Source organism: Delphinapterus leucas, chromosome 15, assembly GCF_059928025.1.
Source record: "Delphinapterus leucas isolate spDelLeu-1000000601 "Yukka" chromosome 15, BTC_Dleu_Yukka2, whole genome shotgun sequence".
Classification (NCBI taxonomy): Eukaryota; Metazoa; Chordata; class Mammalia; order Artiodactyla; family Monodontidae; genus Delphinapterus; species Delphinapterus leucas.
In genome coordinates, this window is record NC_143143.1 from 1,652,265 (window position 1) to 1,658,867 (window position 6,603).

Genomic DNA, 6,603 nt, shown 5'->3' on the forward strand with positions numbered 1-6,603 from the left:
GTCACTGCAGGCACCTTTACCTCAGATATGACCGATACCACAGCTCTGCTCACCTGAGGAGGCTATAACTGAATTGCACGTGTTCCTCACACGTGACCAATCACCACGTGTGTCCTCACCTGAGCAAGCTGAGAGAGCATGCACGTTTACCTCAGACCTAGCAAATCACCAGATGTCTCCTCCCTTAAGGAGGCTGTGGCAGCGTGCACCTATACCTCAGATCTGACCCATGTGAAAGGCTTTTCACCCGAGGAGGCAGTCAGAGCAGTGCACACATCCCTCAAATGTGCCCACTCACCACAGGTGAGTCCTCACACGTAGTCAGTCACCTCGCGTCTCATCACTTGAGGAGACTGAGAGAGCTCGTACATTTACCTCAGACGGACCGATACCACAGGTTCCCTCACCTGAGGAGGCTGTGAACAACATGCACATTTACCTCAGAAGTGACAGATATCAAAAGCTTCCTCCCCTGATGAGACTGTTACATCATTGCACATGATTCTCACACATGACCAGTGAACATAAGTCTCCTCACCTGAGGAGGCTGTTACAGCGTCGCCTATGCAGATAACACGTGACGAGCCACCAGTGTCTCCTCACTGAACGAGGCCATGGCAGCATGCACGTTTACCTCAGACCTGACCGATATAGAAGGCTTTTCACCTGAGGAGGCTGTGAGAGCAGTGCACACATCCCTCAAGTGTGCCCAGTCACCAGGTGTCTCCTCATCTGAGGAGTCTGTGACAGAATGCACCTTTACCTCAGATAGGCACTATACCACGGGTCCACTCACCTATTAATGAAGGGGGATGTGTTCCTCAAACGGGACCAGTCACTAAGTGACATTTACCTCAGACGTGACCCATATCAAAAGATTCCTCACGGGCTTCCCTGGTGGCGCAGTGGATGAGAGTCCGCCTGCCGATGCAGCAGACACGGGTTCGTGCCCCGGTCCGGGAAGATCCCACATGCCGCGGAGCGGCTGGGCCCGTGAGCCATGGCCGCTGAGCCTGCGCGTCCGGAGCCTGTGCTCCGCAGCGGGAGGGGCCCCGGCAGTGAGAGGCCCGCGTACCGCAAAAAAAAAAAAAAAAAAAAAATTCCTCACCTGCTGAGGCTGTTACAGCATTGCACGTAGCTCACACACGATGAGTCACTACCTGTTTCCTCACTTAAGGAGGCTGTGACAGCGTGCACATTTACCTCAGAAATGATGGATATAAAAGGCTTCTTCACCGAAGGAGTCGGTTGCAGCATCTACATTTATTTACCTCAGACCTGACCAGTCACCACATGTGTTCTCACCTGAGGAGGCTGTGAGAGAATTGCACACGTTCTTCACACGTGACCAGTCACCATGTGTGGTTGAGGAGGCTAAGAGAACTTGCACATCTACCTTAGTCGAACCGATACCACAGTTTCCCTCACCTGAGGAGGCTGTGAACAGCATGCACATTTACCTCAGACCTGATGAATATAAAAGGTTTCTTCACCTGAGGAGGCTGTGACAGCATGCGTATTTATCTCAGAATTGTCTGATACCACACTCCCCTTAAACTGCGAGTCTGTGATATCAGTGTACGTGTCCCTTCGTCACGACCAGTCACCGCGCGTCTCCTCACTTGTGGAGGCTGCACAGTGTGCCCGTGGACCTCACAGGTAACTGCTCACCACACTCCTGTCAACGGTGGAGCTGTGACAGCAGTGCACGCGTACCTCAGACGTGACAGTTCACCACACGTCGCCTCACCTGAGGTGGTGTACAGCATATGCACCTGTAACTCAGAGTCGAGCGATACCGCACGCCCCTTCTGCCGAGGAGGCTGAGACAGCAGTCCCCGTGTTTCTCAGACATGAGCGCTCGTCGCACATCCCCTCGTCTGTCACGGGAAGGGCAGCAGTGCGTGTGCCTCCCGCATGACTTAGCTTGCCTCAGCAGCCTTTTTGGCTACTGACTACTTAAGTGGACAGCACAGGTCTAGAACCTGATGAAAATCGTGCACGCTTGTTCTTTCACTCAAAAGCAGGTTTGCTTGGTTTATTTAACTTCTAGCCAAACCTCTTCCTAGCAGATTTGTAATTTTCCAAATTTGCTAGCCCTATCATGAAATTACGAGTTTACCACAATATTGGGTGTCCTGCGTGTTAACCTTAAAACACGAGACACACGTTTGTCACTGTGCCAATGGCCCTCCATTTCTCCCTCTTCCCCCTTCTCTTATTGTCTTGTTTTTGTATCTTGAGGCAAGAACACCCATGTGTCTGGGTATCTGATCAATCCCAGTGAGGGTTTAAGTCACATCAGCACCCACGTTCATGTGATCCTCGCCCCAGCTTAGGAGGCCCGTGTCGCCTGAATCCTTTCTGGGAATAGGAAACTCCCTCTGACATCGTGACACCATTTTCTCACTACTGACCCAGCATACAACCAAGCTGTCCGTAAGGATGTGTATAAATCAACATTCGGCTTAAAGACCACCAGGAATTGCTGGGCCTGTGCGGGAAGTTCTTCCTTATGTCTAACCCTGGTCCCTCTTGCTGTACCTTTAAGCCATTCCTTTATGTGACTGTTTCAGAAAAGGTTAAGAGTCTCCCATTTTATGCCCTTCTTTTTAAGGGTTCTTGGGGAAACGGTGTCAAAGGTGTTTACAAAGGTTGTGGCCAGAAGCTCCCAGACCAGAGTAGGGTGAGTAACAGCCAATTGTGCATAGTTGATTTAAACAATGTTTCTTTAAACATGAGCGATGGGAAATATTCCACAAGGATTCCCTGATCCTAACGGCATGTGTTCACCATAGTGGAGACCTTGGCTGAAGGGGTCCTGGGGGACAGGCCTGGTGTTATGAGAGGAGCAAAGGCCAGGACAGACTCAGAAGCAAGGCCCCAGGCTGGAGAGGTGAAGTCCCAAAGGCCCAGAAGGTGGCCGCGGCGTGGGCAGGGCTGGAAGGGGCAGGAGTCCACACCGGTCTTGAACTGAGTCTGGCAGGAGACTGAGGCCGAGGCCCGGGCGTCCACCCCAGGCAGGGACCAGCCAGCCACCCTAGCTGGGACTCTGGCTTTGCTCTGAGGTCTTCCCATCCCCCCCAGCGTCTACAGACAGCGGAGGCTGACGTCACAGCCCACGGTCCCCCAGCCACCCCCGCAAGCATCAGGGCGGCAGCGCCACGAGGCCAAGAAGACCAGTGTACAGACGGGGGCGGGCAGGCTGCAGAGGATAAACTCGGGTACCGGGGTCTCTCTCTGCCCCGAAGTTGGGATTTGAGAGACAGGGGCTCTGGCAGGGACGCGTCGGGGGCAGCCCGCCCCACGCCCAGCCTCCTGCGGCCCTCTGCACCAGGTCCCGCAGCTGCCTCGTAACTGTCTCGCCAGCCACCTTCAGCAGAGGGAGCCCTTCCCAAAGGCCTCAGCCCTTTCTTGGGGCCATTCCGATCATGGGCGCTCTTCCCAGGATCACCCCACGCCATGGTTTCTGCTCTGGGAGCACGTTCTCTGCGGGCTGGGACACCCGGGTATCGCCCCGCAGGTCAGGCTCAGGCTGCGGAAGCCATTGGGGTTACCGGAATGCTGCTAGTGAGAGGCAGGGAAGACTGTCCCAACCCCCAGGTAATAGCTGAGGTTCTCCAGAGAAAGAGAACCAAAGGGGTGTGGGGTGTGTGTGTGTGTGTGTGTGTTTGTGTGTGTGTGTGTGTGGACACAAAACAGGGAGGGAAAGAGAGAGAGAGAGACTGAGATGCACCTGAGGAAACCGGCTCACGTGGCTGTAGGAGGAGGCAGGTCTGAAATCTGCAGGGCTGGCGGGAGACCCAGGGGAGAGCTGACGCCGCAGCCTGGAGTACGAAGGCCAGCCGCAGCAGAGTTCCCTCTTCAGGGGCTCCCCCAGGGGACCTCGGGCTTCTTCCTCTTTCCACATTCAGCTGCTTGCATGAGGCCCACCCACATCATGGAGGGTCATCTGCTGCCCTCCAAGTCTACTGATTTACAAGTTGATCTCGGGCTTCCCTGGTGGCGCAGTGGTTGAGAGTCCGCCTGCCGATGCAGCGGACACGGGTTCGTGCCCCGGTCCGGGAAGATCCCACATGCCGCGGAGCGGCTGGGCCCGTGAGCCGTGGCTGCTGAGCCTGCGCGTCCGGAGCCTGTGCTCCGCAACGGGAGAGGCCACAACAGTGAGAGGCCCGCGTACCGCAAAAAAAAAAAAAAAAAAAAGTTGATCTCATCTACAAAATACCTTCCCAGCAACATCTAGACTGGCATCTGACCAAACAGCCGGATATCGTGGGCCTGGCCAGGTTGATGCACACAATTAACGCTCTTGCTTCACAAGCCCTGGCCAGCCTGAAGAGGGACACTGGTCACTGCACACAGGGGCTCCCAGGGAAACTCTCCCATCCCCCACTGCGATCTCAGGTCCCTCTCGACACCCCAGTAATGCAGAGAGGAAAACGTTGCTAATTGTTGGGAGCAAGATAGAATTGTCAGGGTACATGAAACCAGCCATGTAAATGGGGAACCCAAAAGTAGAGGTTCCATTTGCATTAGGATTGAATAAGCTTCAGTCACTTTTTCAAGACAGAAAAAAAAAAGATCAAAACACAAAACCAGAAAAGCTCTGAGCGCCACCCTGTGTGAGCTGCCTCGTCACCTTCCTTCGTTGTGCTTCCTGCACTCGAGTCAGTTTTCAAACTGGAGGCCTCATCCCTCACTTTCAGGAGCCGCCTTGTTTGGAGGTCGTGGGGTCAGCCACAGCCCCTGGTGGCAGAGCCACACCCCCGGGTGGCAGGAGCCACACCCCCTGGTGGCAGAGCCACACCCCTGGGTGGCAGGAGCCACACCCCCAGGTGGCAGGAGCCACCCTGGGCAGAGCACGTCACGGAAGGGAGGTGGCGGCCTTCATGTCTCGTGGCACTAGTGGGAGGTGGGGCGTCTTTGCCCTTGTGTGCACCTGGCACGTGAGGCACCCCATGAGCGTGTGAACTGCACCCAGAAGGCCGCGGCCTGGCCACCTCCTCGTAATGCCTGCTGTCAAGGAAGACGTGTTAGGGGCTTCCTTGAAGCCATGTTTTCCTCTCTGGAGGAGTGTGTGGAGGTGGAAACGTGGGTCCCATTTATCTTCAGGGCCTCTGCCGGCTGCTTTCTGCAGATCCGCTGTGTGGGCACCGTCCACTGCCCACTCCCCTCACCTGGAGGGAAGTGCCGAGGCCACCACAGGGAGGGACGCCTTCTGCTTTGCTGTCCTGGCCCCAGAGCCTGGGAAGGGCAGAATTTGCTGATTGCTCCCTTTTATCTGCTCTCTTTCTTCCGTGATAATAGAACCCCAACTTTTAGCTGGCCACAGCTCCCAAAATACTCTGTCTCCCAGCTTCCTTTGCAGCTGTGTATGGCCCCCTGACTAAGTTCTGATCAACGGGATATAAACCAGAAGTGGCTGCTTCCAGGACTCTTTATCATAAAGGATAATAAGCATGTTCCTCTTACCTCTTTTCTTCTTCACTTCCTCAATCCTGCTGCCTGGAATTTGAATGTGATGGTTGGAACTCTAGCCACCATCTTGGGGCCATGAGGGCAGAGGCCACACCCTACAGAGGATGGAGTGGGAAGTTGGAAGGAGACTGGGTCCTCAGGGAGCAGAGATGTCTCTCAGCATTGTTATTACATCCTACCACCAGACTTTAACCTGAGAGAGAAATAAACATCCATCCAAAGCCACTGTGGTTGGTGCCCCTGATCCCAAGTGACACATAAGGGGAAGCTCAGGCAGCTGGCAAGTCATGGCTGGAGAAGATCCTGGTGCTTTTGTGGAGTGACCACGGGCGATTAGAGATGGCAGCGTGGTGGCGCAAGGCCGGTCTTTCTACACTCTGTCTTGAGTCAGGTGAGAAAGTTGGCCAAGAAAGAGAGCTGGTGGATCTCGGGGGTAGGGTCTTCACTGTGAAGCTGTGGAGTGGCCCATGCATTAGAAGTTGCAAACTTGTCTTTCCCCAGTTACCAACGCTTGCAAACCTGGGCCCACCATGCCATGCACGCATTTTGGAGCTGTTAGTTCTCTTGACCAAATTTGTGGCATCAAGTTGCCTTCGATGGCCCCACCCAGAGCCTCCTCCTCCCTCGTCCAGCGCACGATGGGTGCCTGGATGGGCAGCCTCCTTGGCGTGGCCGCCCCGCTCTGCGCTGGGGGCTGTGTCCACGGCTGCAGCTCTGGAGCCCCTCGCACTGCTCTCTGAGTTTCAGTTTTTTTCAGCTGTACAATGGGGACGCGGTTGAGACCGCACCCTGCAACATGGCAGAGCTGCATCCCATGCTTGCATTACACGTAGGACAAAGTCGGGGGGCTCGACATTACCCTTGAAAACCTCTCACATCACCTACATGGCGCCGCACTCATTTTGCTTGAAAGGCCGGCCCTTTAATGTAATGCAGCAAACGTGACTCAGGAAGGCAGCAGAGGAGGTGTGGGTGTTCCGGCAACTTTAAGAGAACTAGCAGGTGCTATCGGGCACTGGTGCTTTGACGGAGGACGTGTGATGACCTCTGAACTGCCCCTCACGCCTGTGGCGTGGACCCTATCCTGGGACCTCACCCAGGTCCTGGCATCTTGTACAGGGTAGA